Source organism: Lissotriton helveticus, chromosome 7 (assembly GCF_964261635.1).
Source record: "Lissotriton helveticus chromosome 7, aLisHel1.1, whole genome shotgun sequence".
Classification (NCBI taxonomy): domain Eukaryota; kingdom Metazoa; phylum Chordata; class Amphibia; order Caudata; family Salamandridae; genus Lissotriton; species Lissotriton helveticus.
Window position 1 is genome coordinate 1,480,739,537 of NC_136068.1, and position 18,824 is coordinate 1,480,758,360.

General features: G+C 44.5%; 2 protein-coding genes across 2 annotated transcripts in view; one reads left to right on the forward strand and one right to left on the reverse strand.

The window, feature by feature from the left end:
• The window catches only part of MPV17L (MPV17 mitochondrial inner membrane protein like), a 221,526-nt gene extending 209,784 nt beyond the window's left edge, over positions 1-11,742 (reverse strand). Inside the window, exon 1 of the mRNA XM_078654901.1 lies at positions 11,512-11,742. The gene's annotated coding sequence lies outside the window, so the exon portion shown is untranslated. The remainder of the gene's footprint in view (positions 1-11,511) is intronic.
• Positions 11,743-11,888: 146 nt separating this feature from the next.
• LOC144770399 (uncharacterized) overlaps positions 11,889-18,824 on the forward strand; it is a 643,183-nt gene continuing 636,247 nt past the window's right edge. The window contains exon 1 of the mRNA XM_078654899.1: positions 11,889-12,095. The gene's annotated coding sequence lies outside the window, so the exon portion shown is untranslated. The remainder of the gene's footprint in view (positions 12,096-18,824) is intronic.

Below are 18,824 nucleotides of genomic sequence, written 5' to 3' on the forward strand. Positions count from 1 at the left end.
GGTTTCCATTTCACCCATTTCATACACAGAACTCCACCAGCAGGCCAGAATGACTGAGGAGGATTTAGTGCGCAATTCTGTGCACACATATTGTAGAGAAAAAAGAAAAGAAAATGCAGTACGCAAGAAAAAAAAAACCTAGCTTCCTCCTTGTGCCAGTACTTATAATGAGTCAAATGTCTTTATACACCACACATATATAAAATATTAGCAGGTAAATAATGACCCTGAAATCAGTCGGAGCGCTTCACGGAGATTGAAGAAGAGAGAATACGAATGGAAATATGTTCCAACTGGAGAAATTACAGATGAGAAAAAAATAGAAAATAATTAATCTAAAGAAATGAAGACAATCACAAACTTCCACTCACCGTGATAGGTGCTTGAAGTCAGTAAAAGGTATCGACAAGATGCACTTGCATAAGTTGAAGTTTGACGAAATTCGATCTCCGTGTGAGCAAGTGCTGTGCAGTGGCATAAAGTAAAGAAAAAAAACCAAAATGGCGTCACGTAGCGTGATACGTCACTAAAACGTAGCGTGAAACGTCAAAGGAAGGCTGTAAAGCTCACCACAAAACAACGTTAGTCGTAAGCAAGGTTACGACGTGAAGTGTAAGACGAGGTACGCCCAAGGAGATGGTAACAAGGTTGCTATGTTACCAAGTACGCCATCTGGCATTCGGACCAACTGCGGATGAAGACGTTCTGCTGACGTAGGTGAACAATGGAGTTGATAACAGATTTGACTCAAAGCCGCAGAAACTATGAAAATTCACAATCTAACATCGTAGATTACCAGGAAGAAGCAGATATCACAGCTGAAAGCAGCACCGAACAAGCAGGATCCGGATGAGGAACACAAATCAGAATTAAGTCAATCCCGGAAAATAAAAATCGTAAATACAGCGGGGTCCGTCGGGGTGGTATGTCAACTCGTTGCCAAAATTGTAAAGTACCAACCACACGGTAAGAGAAAGGAAAGTACTTTATTTACAATGAATACACCACCACATTCAAGACAGCCTTACAAGGCAGCAACTGTCAAAGGCAGGCAGCATTCCAACACGGAATGTGGAATGCACGAATGACAGCTGCCACGAGCAAAGGAATACAGAACCCCCAACACTACAGTAGTGTTGCAAGCAATAAATCGGCTTGACTCCAATCGATTTAAGTAATTTTATTAGTGAGAACAAGTAGAGTGGTAATAAGACAACACAGGTAAGCTATAAGACTAGGGCTTGTATAAATGTAATTATTTATATAGCGCTTACTACCCCAGACGAGGCGTTGAAGTGCTTTTCAGAGAGTAGCACACTACTCTGGATCCGGAAATATAAGTATAGGGAAATTTAAGTTGTTAATTTGAGCAGTGGACATGTGAGTCTGTTAGTTTGAATGAATAGGATAAAGGAGCGATAGAGGAGGGAAGAGTCTAGATAGTGTTATTTGGGAGCTCATATTAGTTAGATGAACCTGCGTTGGCATCTATAAGTGGTCAAGCGCCTTTGAGTGAATGGGTCTCATGCTTCTATGCCAGTCTCTAATCTTAAGAACTATTGCTAGTGACCTAGTGCCCTTGTAACATTAATTGTTTTAGCCACCTTTCACTATGGGCACGGTGCTTTGGAAGTGGCTCGTGTGCTGCTGTTGAAAAAGATTCCCTTTCCTCGACTCACTTCTCTGGTTACAGCCCTCGTATGGCACGGAGCTGGGAAAGGGAGACCCAGACTGATTCAGATTCACTTAATTGTACAGGGAAGTGACTCCACTTTTATTCTCAAGGCCAAGTCCAATCCTGCAGCCAGACTCTGCTTCCAGTTCTAATACTTGACAGACTCAATTTTCAACCGCGGGAAACAATTTCATTAGGGTTTTCAGAACACAACTTGGCTCATCAAAGTCCAGTCTGAGAACATAGGACTCCTATCCCAGACGAGAAGACCATTTCCATTACTAATTCTGGAGATGAGAAAGGAGACGCAACTTCACTTCAGCCCTATAGGGGGGGAAAGGAAGTTCTCGCTCACAGCATGCTAAATGTCACACCTGATAAATATGGCTAGAACTTGAACTCTACATCTAATCTCAAGGCTCTGCTGTGCTTAGCGCAGCTCATAGGGGCTAACCCCCAGATGCATCAACAACCCATTTTGCGATTCCTTAATAGCGAAAAATACCGATTCGCTATTAAGGAATAGCAAAATGGAATGCATCAAGAAATCACTAAAAAAAATTGCGATTTCTTAGAATTCCTTAATTGCGACTCGAAAATTGCAAGTCACAATTAAGGAATACCTCCCCATTCATTCCTATGGGCCTTGAGACCCATAGGAATGAGTGGGAAGAAAATCTCAATTTGCGAATTGCAATTAGCGAATCGCAAATTGAGATTGCGATTTCAAGGGTGCAGGGATGTCCAAAGGACACCCTGTTGCACCCCCTGAAATTGATCTGTGCACATATGTTGCGCACACACATGCCCTTAGGGCATGTGTGTGCGCAACATGAAACTTTGAAAAATGCACTTTAGTGCATTTTTCAAAGTTTTTGCAAATTACCATGAAGTTGTACTTCATGGTAATTTGCGTGCCCTATTAGCGAATTCGCTATTTTTAAAACTTTCATGCATTGCATTTAAGGAATCTCAATTTGAGATTCCTTAAATGCAAATAATCGCAATTTAGCGATTTCTCCATTTGCGATTTTTGCATTTGGGATGATGCATCCCAAATGCAAAAATACTGGTCGCAAAGGGGCAGATTCCGAGAATCTGCCCCTTTGCAAGCGGATTTTTGTTTGATGCATCTAGCTGTTAGTATGCAGCAGAAACAACACGTCCGGCGACACACAACTTGATTCCGAGTAACTAACTATTGTATCAATTTAGTTTGAAAACCTAAAATGACAGCGATGGTAATAAAAGATGACACCAGATGTATTAATTCCTTTTCAATAGATAGAAACAGCGCTTTAAGTGGGCCGGGTCTCAAGGGGTTTGAGCACCGGCAGTTTTTTAAAGGGGGCCTCGAAACGTGTCTCCATCGGGCTCAGTTTTGAGCCCTGGCACAGGCGGTCCATTTTTATTCCGAACTGCAGTTCCAGTAGTTTGCTGTCACTGCAGCCCGGAATAAAGTGCCAGGGCGCAAAACAGCCCGATAGAGACCCGTTTCGAGACAGCAAGCACATCGATGTGCCCTTCATGCCAGGTGAGCGTTGTGGGGGAAGGGAAATCCTTTGAAGAGTAATTTTTCTTTCTGGATTTCCCTTCTCTTTCTGAAACGCCAGAGCAGCAACATTGTGGTAGGGTCACTAGGGTTTAATTTCAAGCTTTTTTAATATTTTATGTAACAAGCCATAGTTGCAGCTTATTTATCTTATGCAACTAATAACCATTGACAAAGCCAATAGTCCTTACTTGTTGTAGGTATGATGTTACTTGTTGTATCACATATCTGGATGCAATGACAGAAACAGCAAAATACAAGTCAGGCGGCACACTATGCTAAACACAGTTTTTTAGCGTAAGTTTTTTTTTAAGCCACGCCCCTCATTACACTGGCCACGCCCCTTTGAGAGACCCCCCCCGTTTTTTTCATCCCACTGAAAGCCCTGGATAGACAGTACCTCTTCCACAAGGGAGACAGCCAGCTACTTCCCCCTTAGTACCTCAAACTACTATTTTTACACAACACAATGGTGGTCATGTGTTATCGATGTTGGGAGGTAGAGACTCCAAGGCGACACTGACGTATTAGAAACTGTAACCGGCAAGTGGGGCACGTCACGGTAAACCTTGCCTAAAAACAATAAACGATTATATATACTTGGGAACCAGTGGCCAACTCTTTTGACATGCTATTCTGCAACACATATACCGATACTCGCAGCCACGTGCGGATTTATGAAAAAAATACTCCTGCTCGAGATCCCCGAGGTAGAATTCCATTTTTTTCATTTGCATGCTACATTTGCCTGAAGTCCGCAAACACATGGGAATGCAAATAGGACCAAGCTGGAGATGTACACGCCATGCCTAGATTGCTGCAGCTCTCCATCTCTACTCCCTCCCGCGATTATAGCACAAAGGGGGCATTATGATCTCACCTTCAGCCGGTTAATGTGTCTAGCCAGGGCACAATGCAGGCCATTCAGGGCTTCGGCTTCCCGTACACGTCACGTCGGGCGCTACAACGCTCTCAAGCTTCCACGGGCTGTGGTATCTGTCAATCTACAGACAAGGGAGAGGGCGGGTCTTCCCAAACCATTCTCCCCCTAGAGGTTATTAGAAACGTGCTTTGGTGGCGGGCGCGTGTCTAGAAATCCCTGGGATGCAGGGATCAGAACCTAGGTGTGTGGATTAATACTCTGCCAAAGGATGAGGCTGTCCAGTGTTCAACCAAAGCTGCAAGATTCTGAGTATCTATAATTATAGGGCAGTTACCAACTAGCCATATGCCTCAGCACACCACGAAAGCGATCACATATATTTTACTAGTTTCAATTTACAATTTAGCACTTTTCGAGTAGAGCAAATGGTGATAAGCAATTGGTTCAGTACCGTATAATACAACAACAGGTTATAAGTTAAATTGCAACTCGTACTCTTTCTGCTAGGTGTAAATATGCATTTATATTTAGTATTATTACAAATTAACACAATGTACAGGGTTAAGCCCAGTTTTCCGCGCTAGACTCTTCTGCTTCCTCCTGATGGATCTTGGAATGTTGTATTCGGAGACAATGAGCAATTTCAACATCTCAAATTTTAAAAGTATTAACAGTCAATGATGAGAGTTGTGATAATTTTCTAAACCCTTTATTCTCATTAAGAGATTAATAAAAAAAAAAGCGTCCTTTTTATTGCGATTAATCCATATATCGAATAAGTTTACAAAAATCTCATTGAAAGAATGGTTAGAACAAAGCATCAAATATATAGAGCATTAAGCGCGTTCCATAAAGGAATAATTCACTATTCTAAGATCAGAATTTTCGGTTTGTAGAACCCATGAAGAGTTTTGGTTCAAACTAAGAGTGAGATCAGAGGAGAATAAAGGTTCAAAGCCAAATTAGAACAACAGAACTTCCCATAAAGAGTAGTTCATAGGAATCAGCCAGGTCTCACATAATTCAAGCTAATCAGCATACAGTTGCAGTAGCAATCTGTTGAAAATTCAACTAGAAAACTGAGGCAAAAGGGAAGCCGTAGCCACAACCGTCAAGGGTCTGGGATGGAAAGTGAAAGAGTGTATGTTACATCTACCTGGGAACACACACTAAAATAAAAGGAAAACATGTTAAAATATTATATCAGGCTTCTTCTGCCATGAACCAATAGGATGGCAGCAATCTTCAGTAAGCAGGTTCAGCTCCTTTGTTCCGGCAAAAATACATGCAGCTTGTACACTTTATCGCAAGGTTAGCTACCGTCACTCTTGCGTAGTTAAATTCTGGAAACATTGGACTTGGTTTCCATAAGACTTAAAACGCAGATTGACCTGCTACATTTCAATTTGTTTCCCTGCAAGACCGATGAAATATTAACTAAAAGGCAAAATCACTGTTAGGAAATGCATTCCTTTAACAACAAATCAAGCATCATTGGTTAAAACCCACAACGTATTGTATTCGTACATTATATGTAACATGAGAAAGCAGGAAGTTCCTGACATTTAATTATTAAAATGTTGCTTATCAGATAATGCATTTGATAAACTGGATAGTTCTGCAGTTATGACAACATTTCTAATCATGTCATTGTAAGGTCAAACTTCTGATTCACGCTCTGCACATTGCAGCAATATTACATTTGCTTCTAGTTAAAGTAGCATTGCTTCATAGCTTTTCTATGGCCTAAGTGGTTTCTATAACTGCCTTTGGTAAAACAGCACATTTCATATGTGTATTTTCTTCTGCATTAAATTGTACTTTTATCATTGCACCTTCAACTACTAGATTAATTCATTTTCATGTTAATTAATTTGCTTTCTCTGCCCATTCTTGAGGCTTTTATACAGACATGATCAATTCTTTATAAAGTGCAGTGCTCCCCCGGAACTAGCCCATGCTATATAAAACTAGCCCACAATACAAAACACGCATTGGAAGCTATAGCATGCAGTGTAAAACTGACTCAGCACATACATGTACGTATATGATGCTATGAATGCATTTTTTCCTGGAGTAATATGTTCTCATCCAGGTATTGGGAAGGTAGGCTGACCTCCCTACTCACGCTTTAACTCTTGTAGGTACTCCACTAGGGGATGTAGTTGTGCTTCAATTGAAATCCTCATGGAGGAGTGGTATTATGAGGATGTGCTGATATTAAAAGATGCATAGCTGTATGAGCAAAAATAATTCATCGAGCCAAGATGGGACCCTACATCTAGGAATAAGTTAGTACTCGTCCCGAATGAAAAACAAACATTTCCAAAGACAATAGGTCTGGTGTTAGCTGTCATACTTGTTCTGGCTTTGTCACTGCTTGTTTTGTCAAGTATGTTTGTTATGTTTTGTAAAACGTTACTGTTGGGAAGATGTTAGGCCCTTGTCACTATAAACAAAAAAAACTAGCTAAAAGCAAAAATATCTCAAAAAGTGCACTTGGCCAAAGTAGTCCCTGGCTCTGAAGAGAACTATTTTGCATGCAGATGTGCTGCAAATATGTGGTCACAGTGAAGTTATCAAATAGCGCTGGCTATTGTGCTTCTGAACTGCAATCTTCCTGGGAGACTTCAGGAACAGTTTGTAGTTCTTCTTTTTTACTGATCCTGTTGCTAGATGCGTTCGCACTGAACTTTGCTTCTCTTTCTAACAACCTAGCTTTCGATGGTGAGCAGTGTTTATCTCCAGTCATGGTTTTTTTCAGCACTCCCAACTAGGACCGTTAATCCGAAGCACTCAACTTGATTTAAGAGGCACGAAATCACAATGTTGTTGGTTAAGGTTAACTAATTCTTGCTGAATGCACGTTTTCTTGTTTTTATTTATTTATTTATTTATTTATAACAACATTTGTAAAGCGCGAACGACGGCCCTAAGGCATCTCGGCGCTAGATAACTGCTATGTTTAACCCATGGAGGCACTGAAGTACAGAGGATGGTGGAAATCAAAGATTGAAAAGCCAGGTTTTAAGGCTTTTTCGGAAAGACCAGAGGGAGGAGCTGGTCTTAATTGAGTGAGGGAGTGTGTTCCACAGTTTCGGTGCAGCTACCAGGAATCGTCTGTCACCCCAGTTGACAGTTTTAGTTCGGGGGACCACCAGATCAGAGGAGCTAGAGGAGCGCAGTGTTCTAGACGGGCAGTAGTGGGTTAGGTTCTGAGTGAAGAACACTGGTCCAGCATTGTGTAAGGCCTTGTATATCAGACATAATGCCTTAAACTTAATCCTCTTTTTCACCGGGAGCCAATGGAGTTGTCTTATGGTTGGTGAGACCGGTTGGTATTTAGAGATACGCCCTAGAAGCCTTGCGGCTGCATTCTGGATAACCTGCATTTTAGCTAGCACTCTCTCCTGCGCACCTAGAAACAAGGCGTTGCAGTAATCTAGGGTGGAGAGAACCAGGGCGCTCACCAAGGTTTTGGCAAGATGTTCAGGTAAAAAGGGCTGAATTTTCTTAATGAGCCGGAGTTTGTAAAAGGCTGATGAGGAGATCTGGTTAGCATGAGGTAGGAAGTTAAGACGATTGTCAAACATGACACCCAGGTTCCTGACCTTATCAACCGGGTCTGGAGGCTGGCCCATAGACGAAGGCCACCATGAAGAGGACCACTCCGGGGAAAGCTTGCCGAAAACTATAACTTCTGATTTTTCAGAGTTTAGTTTCAGGCAATTGTGGGCCATCCAGCTGCCAATTGCCTGCATGCCCTGATTAAGCATATTGGCTTTTTGTGGCCCATCGTTCTTAACAGCTAGGACCAGTTGGGTGTCATCTGCGTAGGACGTCAGGCTCATCCCATGTGCCCTGATGACTTTGGCAAGGTCCGACACATAAATGTTAAAGAGTGTCGGACTAAGGGATGAGCCCTGAGGAACTCCGCAAGGTAATGACAAGGGAGAGGATTCAAAAGGTCCCACAGTGACGACCTGGGTCCTGTTAGCCAGGAAAGAGGCAATAAGATTTTTGGCGTTGCCTCGGATACCCATTCTCTCGACACGGTCGACCAGGGTGGCATGGTCGACCGTGTCGAAAGCCGCCGATAGGTCCAGTAGGATCAGGATGGCTGAGCCTCCTGCATCCCGGATAGATCTAATATCATCCGTCGCTTTGACCAGGGCGGTCTCAGTACCATGATATCGGCGGAAGCCAAACTGCGATTCATCCAGCTTTTTGTTCTCCTCGATAAAGAAGGAAAGTTGGGTGTTCATAATTTTTTCCACTATTTTCGCTAATAGTGGCAAACTGGCAATGGGCCGGTAACTTTTGAGTTCTTCTTTATCAAGGGTGGGTTTCTTGAGGAGTTGTTTTATAAGTGTTTTCTTTAAGGTATCCGGATAGGTACCTGTGGAAAACATGGAGTTGCAGATCTCTGTTATGGATGAGAGAACTGCATCCAAAATAGGCCGTATAACCTTCAACGGACAAGGGTCCAAGGCCGACCCTGATTTAATGGAGGATATGGTGTTTAGTACCTGCACGCAGGTGACCTCTCTGAACTGATGAAGAACTGGTCCATCAAGCTGAGTGGAGGCCTCATGGGAGCTGGTAGCAGTGTTAGCAAAGATTCGATAAATGTCGTCAACTTTGCTAAAGAAAAACTTGGACAAAGCGTCACAGAGAGCTTGAGACGGGGGAGGAGTTAGGTCAACAGAAGAACCTGCTAACTGTTTGGTAGTCTCATATAGACATTTATTGGAGTTTTGTGCAGTTTCTATTTTATGACAATAGTGCTTTTTCTTGGCGTTTTGAGCTGCTGTCTCTCCCGAACTCACCTCCTGTAACATTTATTTCAACACTCAACTACTGCATCAATCGATTGTCATTGGACTGTTGGGATAGTATCAATATGACTGCTGCCATGACTTGTCTTGCATTTTTCAGGTATCTTTCATTATCCTACTGTCTTAATCTGCCTCACTCTAGGCTTTGAAAGCCTCTGTTTGGAGACAAACCCTGCTGAAGTAATTGGAATTCGGGGAAGGGTTTCTCTTCTTAGGGTTCACACAGCCAACATAGTGTGAAAAGTGTTTCAATTTTCACTACTACAATATGAGGCTTCCATCTCAGGCAAGGTGCATTTCTGGGAAGGGAGATAAGATTTATCCTAACCTGCTTCCACCAATTACAATACAAATTTCAGGCCTTAGCAGTCTCACTCTCCAATTGTGGCGTACCCTACAAACACAATTAGCTGGAGTTCTTATCTCCTGTTATAGTATACCCCCTACAAATGTGGTAGCCTTCAGAAGTGAAGGCTGACGTTCTAACACGGCTAAGCTTGATCAAAATATGTACCTCGGGGCAAACGTTTACTGGCCTGCACCTCAATTCCCGTGTTTGCCATAATTTGAAGCACCTTGAAGTGGACTGAACACCTGCACTAAACACTATAAAAAAAACTGTTCATTTAGAAATACACATGACTAGGGAAATTCTACTCTTCTATTCTTAAGGTCGTCTTCTCATTTATGTCAACAGAAGACAAGGCCTTGGTTTCATCTAAATTGCCTCTATCTTGCACTCTTACTCTCAACTCTGCCTGAAACCAGCCCTCCTTATCCCCTACCGACCTCCGCGGAGCCCATTCCCAATGTCAAGGCCGTGAACCCATGTGGCACACTGTATTTACCTTTCAGCCCTCAAACTATTGCACCTATTACGCCAAGTACTGTTCTGCTTCAGTAAACTCTTCAATCGACTCCTCGATCACTGGCTCCTACCCAGCCTCATTTAAGTCTGCAAGCCAATCCCTTGCCATAAGCAGAAATTTGCCCTGTCAACCATGATCCATTTTTTCTTACAAATCCTAGAATGATTCATCTTTAAAAGCCAAACTGCATATTGCTCATCTCAGCGCCAGTTTAACCCAGCACATCACTGCCAACGAGGTGGAGCTAACTCCGAACTTCATAACCTTTGCACACTATATAGTCATTTGAGACCTCTCTGCTGCTTTTGAAACAATGGACGATACTGTGATGTTATCTATTCTCTCCTCTCTAATTGTTGCAGGGTCTGTGGTATCCTCACTCTGCTGGTTCGCCTTCCACTAAGTAGAAGGCCTCATTTCAATATCATCGTGAAATCATGCATCCTACTCCCACCCTCAACTGTAGACGTTCCCCCAAGGCTCTGACCCGGGTCCCCTGCCTTTCTCATTACAGCAGCTCCCTCAATGACAGCTAGTCTTTCGACTTCGCCTATCATCTTCACTCTGATACCAAAATGTGATTCTGTTTCCTTTCTTTCTCCTTCTACCTCCAGTCCTGGACCAATGGTTGACTTAAAGGCATGTAAAACTGGATAGCGATTGAATCCCATGCACCTAAGTCCTTCAAAACAGAAGTCGTCTACTTCCCTGTATCACCATCTCTACTATTCGGCTCTGTCTCATTCTGTTTCCTACCGACATGCTACATCTCTATCACCCTGCTACAAACCTCTGAGAGAATGAAGCAGCCCAGCCCTAAGTCAAATACCTTTTGTATACATGATGCCTAGGTGGATAACAGTTTGATGTCAAAAGCTGGAAAATCAGTCTTTGCTACCACATCCAGCAGCCCATCGAGAGAAACAAAGCAAACCCCTGCAGTATACTTCAACAGCTGCTAAGAGAGAGAGAGGGTTTGTAACGAGTTGTGGACTTTCTCGTGCTCTAGGCATATATATAAGTTATGCAGATATGTGTGTATTTTGTTAAAAATAACAGATTTGGCTTTTTATATGTGTAAGTTTACTGATAATAATCATGTATATAGCCCTTAATGCATACATGTATTCGGCACTTAAAACTACCATTTGGAGTCTGTTTTATCAACATTAGAATACAGGTTGAGCTAAAACGTGTGAACTTCAAAAATATGACTTGCAGTTCACACGGAGTTGTCTGAATCAGGTGCCTAGTATGGAACTGGGCAGGCGGGATTGCAACTTGCTACCTGCAGCCAACACAGGAGTCTTCACTACAAAAGCAATTAGCTATCTTACATAAAACACACATATATACTGTGCGTTAAATGGGCAGGAACTGTCCAATACACTTCTTTATTTTGGAAGAGAGAATACCTTGGCTACTTAGCACTAATACTTCCATGGGAGAGTACCGGCACTTCTCAGGGGCAAACAGGTATTGTAGGGAGTACGGGCACTTCTAAATTTCTATTTAAAGGACTGTATATGTGACATACAAATATCATATGAGACTTACACTAACATGCTCTGCTCAGGCACATTAACAGTCTGAACTCTTTTATCGTGATTGGAAACCGTAATGACAGACTGCCCGTCGATCTCGTCAAAAATGAATTTACAGTAATCGTGAATAGAATCATAGTACCACCTCACCGTCATTGGCGCCTCTGTTAGAGATTCATCCGAATGTTACGGGTTAGACCGTTACTCTGGGACGGAATTCCGGGTGTCGTTCACCGTGATTGCTCTTTTAAATATGTTGTCCCATAGCAGCCCTGGGCTGCGGATGACAAGCAGGGGACAGCCTCTCAGGTGGGCACAGCACAGTGGCCAAGGTGGGCTGGGACAGCTCTTGCTATTGGATTGGCTGCGGGAACTCCTGTCAGTCCAAGATTGGCTGTGTATGGCACTCCCACACATCGCAGTGCCCCGGGATTGGCGGCAGCGGCTATGGACGGTTGTTTATTGACTCTGTGGCACTGGGCACTGTACCGTGTTCTGGGATTGGCCGAGAACCGTTCGGTAGCTGTGCTCATTCGCGGTGAGACACCGGAGGCTTCACGTGCCCGTGGCCCTGTATTTAGCTGCTGCACGCCCCGCCCCCTCTCGGTGGGCGGGATCCAGCGACAAGTGCAGCGATGCCGACTCCGCACTGAATGACTGTGCAGCCAGCCTGCGCGCCCGCCGGGTTCCCGCTCCACGCCGCCGGCGGCAGACACCGGGATTGGACCGCTCCGGTAAGTAGGGTTTGCACCACGACAAGCGCAGCCTGCTGGCCTTGAGCCTCTCGGGCATGTCATGTCCACGTCGCCGTCTGTCACTCTACCTTTCCCCGACTCCGCATTCTGCTCCGGACGGCGTGGGCTGTCCTGTGCGGGAAGATGGGCCCCGGCACAACGAGCTCTCCGCCGCAGTGAGTGCGCAGGGCACGGTCCTACCTCTGCCGGGCCTCCTCTCGTGCACACAAACACACAATGCACCCACACACCCATCAGGCCTGCGCCGACCCTGCTGCTAGCACCTGCAGCGGCCTCTGCACAGTGCACACCACACCTGTCACATTACATTGGTGGCCGCTATTTATGCAGAAATGTCAAGTTTTTATTTCACGCACATTTCAACAGCAAAATGGATGCCTGATCTGAGTGGCAGTGTGTATTTATGTCAGAAACAACACTGGGTTGCATCTGGAAGGGTGTGGGCTGCAGCATTCTGAACTGGATTTATCAGAAGAGGAGCTGTAGCCTGATGTGGATTCTGCATGTATGGCTGCAGCGTAGGGCGGTGGGGACCTAAGATTCACGAGGGCACAGTACATACTTTCATGCTCAGGTTCCTCTTGGAAGTTCACTCCTCATTGTAAATTTGTATTTTTTTCCTGTACATTCCTCACTCCTGTGTGCCTTGTTGGATTTTGTGTCTATGTAACCTTCATTTCTAGTCTCTTGTTTTTCTTTGTAATGTTTTATTGTGTTCCACTGTTCTCTTGTAACGTAACTGGCTCTATTGTACAACGCTCTGACACATTTGGGTAATGTCCGCGCTTTATAAAAATGCACAAAATAAAATAAATAAATAAACCTAGAGAGGCAGAGGCCCAGATTCATGATCAGGGTGTTTGGGAGTGATGAACCCTGCCCATGTAATTTCATGACCATTTCCTCTCAATTTGTACTCGGACTAGGAGTTGAGCCATCGCTCCCTGGATAGCCGTGGAACTTAACTCCTTCTGATGAGCACTTATGGGCGGGGAGGTAAAGGGGAGGGGCGATTCAGGGGTGACAGCCTGTGAGAGAAGTGACAGCCAGATGGTGCTGTGCATCAGCATCCTCTAACTAGTGACACCGAGGGATCTCCGTGGAAGAAGCCACGCGCAGCTGACCGGCATGCGCCGGGGAGGCCGGGCTCCGGGGGCACACGAGGTGCTTCTATCTCACACGGTTCTGTTTGACTTTAGGGCACTATGGCCGAGCCTATGCACCCATGACAAACACCCATTAGCCAAAGTACTTCTGGTCGCGGCGGCGCCTTGTACCTCCCTGTCCACCCCCACTTTTAAATATGTGGCTCTCTTGCACCGGCCCCGCATCGCTGCCCTTTGGACCCCAGTGATCGAGCAAAACTTACAGTGCGGGGGCAGCTGGAACCCTCGGGCGGAGTCCTGAGGGGGCAGGCGGCAGGGCTGCAGGGTCAGCTCCCCAGGCAGCGGTGGCTGAAGTCGGAGCAGTCGACACCGGCTCCTGTCGCGTTGCTATGAGGCTCTGGCTACGTACGGCCACGCTGGGGGCGGTGCCAGCCACTGCTGGGCACATGTCACCCTGCTGCCGTCGGCCTGTCCCATTTGACAGGGCCGCCAATCTGGTAGCAGCCCGTGTCATATACCGCCCTCAGCCATATAACGCCCTCAGCCATATACCGCCCTCAGCCATTCTGAGAGGATCTGCCAACATTTCTGCAGAGTAGTATCAATCATGCAAATGTAGGGGAGTCAGCGCTGACTTAAATTATCAAAGCTCCCAAGGCCCCAGTCTAGTGAAACTAATTAACACATTGTATGGCAGCCCACCTCTTTCGTCACACGTGTAGTGTTCTCTTCATCTGGCTCTATAACAGTGGTCTTCAAATTTCTACCCCCTATAAATAATAAAATAATCGCCCACCTTAATTTTTCACAATTATTCTGTTAAATTGCCAATGTTTAAATATGTCTAAACATATTTAAACATGACAGTTAAGTTATGTGACCCCTTTTACACATACTCCCAGTCAGGAAATAAATGACAAAAGATTTTAGTGATAGCCCATTACAAAGTGGCTTACTGCTGCTCATTTTTTATCACTTCAAACAAAGCATGATGCTTCTCTTGTCCAGAGCCTGGCACCCCGCCCTGGGATAATTTAAGTTCCCCAGTTTGAAGACCTCTGCTCTAGAGTGGCACTTCCACTCTAGGTGGGGCTGAGAGTGGGTGGCATATGCGACCACCAGTGTAGCATATGTATAGAATCTGATCTGTGGAATTAACCAAAGGAGTAGGTTTGCTATCTTTCCCAGAGAAAAATACTTCCATCTGGTCACGTTTTAATATTCTGCAAAGGGCCGTACATGAAACTTTTCTAGCACTTTATATGAAATCCTCTGTATTCACTTTTAACAGTGCCTTTCTATCTTTGTTTACTTTAATTATAAGTCAGGGGTCATTAGGGCAGCTGCAGAACAGAGTGTTTCCTTCTTGCATTTACTGTTTAAAATATTGATGTTTAAAGTATGTACTGATAAGAGGAAAAATATCAGCTTTAGGCAGGGCACAAGTCGTAAAAAAAGAAGTGGAGGGACGCTGTCACCGGAAGTGACGTCACGACAGGACGTGACGTCACGAAAGGTGCAGAGCTCCTCGTCCCAGAGAGGCCAAAGAGTGAAGTCCAGCTGTTTGGCAGGGGGTGTGGCGTCCCCCTGGTAAAAAACTGCGGGGACGCCGTCCACCCGCGTGGTACCCCGACTCGAGCCCTGGCTTTAGGTGATTTTTCTAATTTGTGTACAGGCCAGCGATTGAATTTATATATTATATTGCATGACTGTTCTCCATCATTGAAAATATTTAAGTGTATGGCTTTAATCACATTAGATGTTAACACTTCGATTGCAAGCAAAGGTTTAACAGTAGAAACAATTTCCCCATAGGCTGTCCCATAGGGTCTAAACCCAAATACGGACACTGCTTGAAACGGAAATGTAAAAATGTATATAAACACTTTGTCAGAGTGCACATTTGTTGCTGACAAGTGATAGTTCTCTCCCTTTCATATCAAAGAAGTGAAGGTACTCCATATCAGCCAGTACATAACCATTGAAAGCCGTGAAGACGGCTATGTATTAGAGGTGGGCGAGCCTCTGAAAGCTCGAGCCTGAAGCCTGGCTCTGGCTCAGCGCGAGGTCCTGTTGGAATCTTGAATCCATAACGAGCCACGCTTTCAAGCAGGGACGGCTCCTCTATGTGGGCGGAAGAGCGACGCTCAACTGCTTTCTTGCAGTGCGTAAAGCAGAAACATAAAATGGTATTATAAATACCATGTTATGTTTCTGCTTCTCGTACTGCGAAAATGCAGAAGGGTTTGGTTGTGGGCGGGCAGGGAGGCGGTCCTTCTGTAGGGCAGAGGAGCAGTGGCTTGCCCATTACTGAGGGCACTGACTGTTTGGACGGCCCCAGGGCCGACGAAACCAGTCATACGCACTCTGCATTTTCTCCATGGAGAAAATGGTCTCCCGATAGATGCCTATGTGGTCGGCGTTCCAGCCAATCACAACGCTGCCATTGCAGCGTAGTGATTGGCTTAGGGGAGGGAAGGGAGGCTGTCTGCTTCCTGTTCCATGAGACCCGGCAAGGGGCTGAGACGGCCCGGGGCCCAGGAAGGTACGTTTATTTTTATTTTTTTTAAATTAACCTCCACCCCCCAACCAGGGCCAGCCTAAGGCATGTGAAAGCTGTGCACCTGCACAGGTTCGCCAAACCCCAGGGGCCGCCACACCAATATATATCCTTAGATACATATTTGCGTGGCGGCCCCTGGCAGGGATTTGGCGGCCTCGGGCCCCCTACCTACACTCCCTGCTCAGGGCATCCGTGAGCCTAGAGATGGCCCTGCCCGAACCTCCCCCCACCCTTAAGTCATTCCGGCCGCAACTGCTTTGAAGTGGCGTCTGCCTGCCTTATGCTCTCCAACCCACTATCCAGGATGTGGTGTTAGGGACAGAGCTGCTAACTTTGTAACTAGGAAACCAGGTTTGTGTTTCCACGTTGGCAAAACATCCTGTGATGCTAGACAAATCACATACTCTCTCTATGGCTATAAAAATGAACACAAACTTGTGTAACGTAACTGGTGCTCATGTGAAGTGCTCCATCACCTCTGAGTCGAGTGCGCACTTTATAAAAATTGCCCAAGAGTTTAAAACAAAGAGGTGACATAAAAAAGAAGTACACATAGGTACCCATTTAGTCGTTAATTTGTATAATGTGACACCAGAAAAGCTGGATAAATTGTGCTTACCTGTTCAGATTGGGTGATCTTAGGCAAATATTTTATTTCACCAAAACAGTTTTTTCCTCATTATATTGTATGAAAGTACTTTCAAATATGTGAGTTCAGAATACCAGTTGTACAAACACCTATGTGTTTGATTCAATAGACTACAATGTGGCTCTATAATAATCTGGGCGGTAAACAAGGTTTACATATGACAACTGTCTTGCCTCTTAGTTCACTAGTGGTATATGTTCAACACCTATAACTTTTAAAAAGTGCAGTACTTATTAATGCCAACATTTCCACATGTTAAAAAGTATTTTTTCAAATTTTGAAGAGACGTTATCATATTTGACGTGAGGTTTGCTCTATGATTTCCATGGCAACCCTTTTCAGGGCTCTCATTGTGCACAAGCTCTAAGAACCAAGTCAGACCCTTCACTCAGTCTGGCTCGGCTCTTCCTGTTAACTTGTTGGCTCACTCATGTCTACAACGGATAGGGTTCAACTGCTTGGCCCACTGGCTGGCACTGTTCCTCTGCAGCATTCAAAATTATAGGGTTTGATTGCTTTGCACGTAAGGCTTTTTCACAGCTTAAATGCAAAAATATTGCAGTTGTGGCCGCTGCACAACAAGTGGGGGGAGGGGCAGGACGGGGGGGGAGGGGATTTTGGGTAGAAATATTATTTGAAAAAAACTTTACCTGTCGTTGCCTTGACGCTGATGGCCCCCTGGGTGCTTCTCTCCTGACAATCTCTTGGAAAGCACAGGTTACACGCCTAATCCAGACGCTGCTCTCATTCTATGAGAGCAGTGCCAGGATTGGTCTGAGTGGCATGGTCCGCTGCTCAGACAGTCCAGTGGAGCCTGTGGCTTTTCTTCAATTCAGCTGTGCAACACAGCGTGGTTGGAGAAATAGTAGTGCGCATGTCTGTTTGGCCGGCCTAAGACAGCCAGCCAAACTGACATGCGCACTTCTAAGTGCCTCCTACTCCCCCCTGTCATGGCCTGGCCCGATCCGCCCTGCACACACGCCAGAGCCAGTCATGATATTATTGTTTTAATATCATTTTATGTTTTTGTGACTGACTCTGACCAGTGGGGCGATGCTCCACGGCCATTACGAAGGAGCCGCCCCTGGATTATTGTAAGAACCTAGTATGAACTGCAGATGAAGTGAGATTTACATGCTGAATGTTATAATTATAAATTTTCATAGAAAGAAGTACTATTTTCTGTTGTCTCACTCAAGCCAAGCAGTGATTTCTCTGGGGGGAATGCAGACTTGAGGCTCCATACTTCTCTGTGCCGGATACAGGCACCACAAAATTGTACAGAGCGCAATAAAAGAAAAGCTAAGAAGCGAGATATTTCCTCAGTACAGTCAAGCGCACAGATCTTGTGCCTGTCACTTGCCTATGGTGAAAAGCCCTAGAAGTTTTTCAGGCATTAATAAAAAGTGAAACTTTTTCAAAGCGCAAAAAAACATGATCAAATATAGCACATGGGAACATTGGTGATTTGAGTTGTTAAATAGCGAAATTATGGTATTATTAGATGTGGTCTGGAAGCAGACACAGTAAAATCAAAGCTATAATATATATGTATATATTAAACACCAACTATGCTAAAAAAAAACTGGTAGGGTAAATGAAGATTTTTGCTGGCATATTGTAGGTTGTTCAATGTTTGGTTTAGAAGTTTGTCCGTGATGAGGCTTGATGGGGAGGAGCCACAGATCAATTAAATGCGTAGTGGTGAGCCATTTGAACAGAGCTCTATATTTTGTAGCTAGTTGGCCGTTTTCTACTGGTAGTGGGAGTCCAGGGGAGTAGCACACAACTGAACTACTTCCCACCTGAACCATACCTCTAATCATGCAGAGCACATGAATTGAGCAAATCCGATCTTACTTAGAAGAGTTCCCATAACCTTTAATGCTCTCACCATCCACCCCTTCAGTCCATCCACCCACCCATCCATCCATCCATCCCTTCACCCATCTATCCCTCCACCTTTTACCACTCCATCGTTCCTTTCACCATTTCATATATACATCCACCCCCTCACCCATCCGTCATTTCTGTCTTCCTTCATCCATCCTTTCAAACATATGTCCATTTTCCATTAATTGATCTTTTCACCCCTCCTTCTATCCTTTCACCATTGAATCCTGCCTTTCACCTATTATTCCTTCTTTCCTTTCACTTTTCCTAACTTTTAGCCTTTCTTCCTCCTCTGTCTGTCTTTCTTTCCCTTTTCTAGCTTTCCATCAATTTTACTCTCCTCATTATTTTACTTTTATCATTATTTTTCTTTCTTACCTTTCTGTTACAAGGTCACTTTTCCTATTTGCCGCTCTCTGTATTTTCACCCTGTTTTCATCATTTTGCTTTCTCTGTTTCCTTCACTGTGCATTGACCCAGTTCACCCACACTCCTCT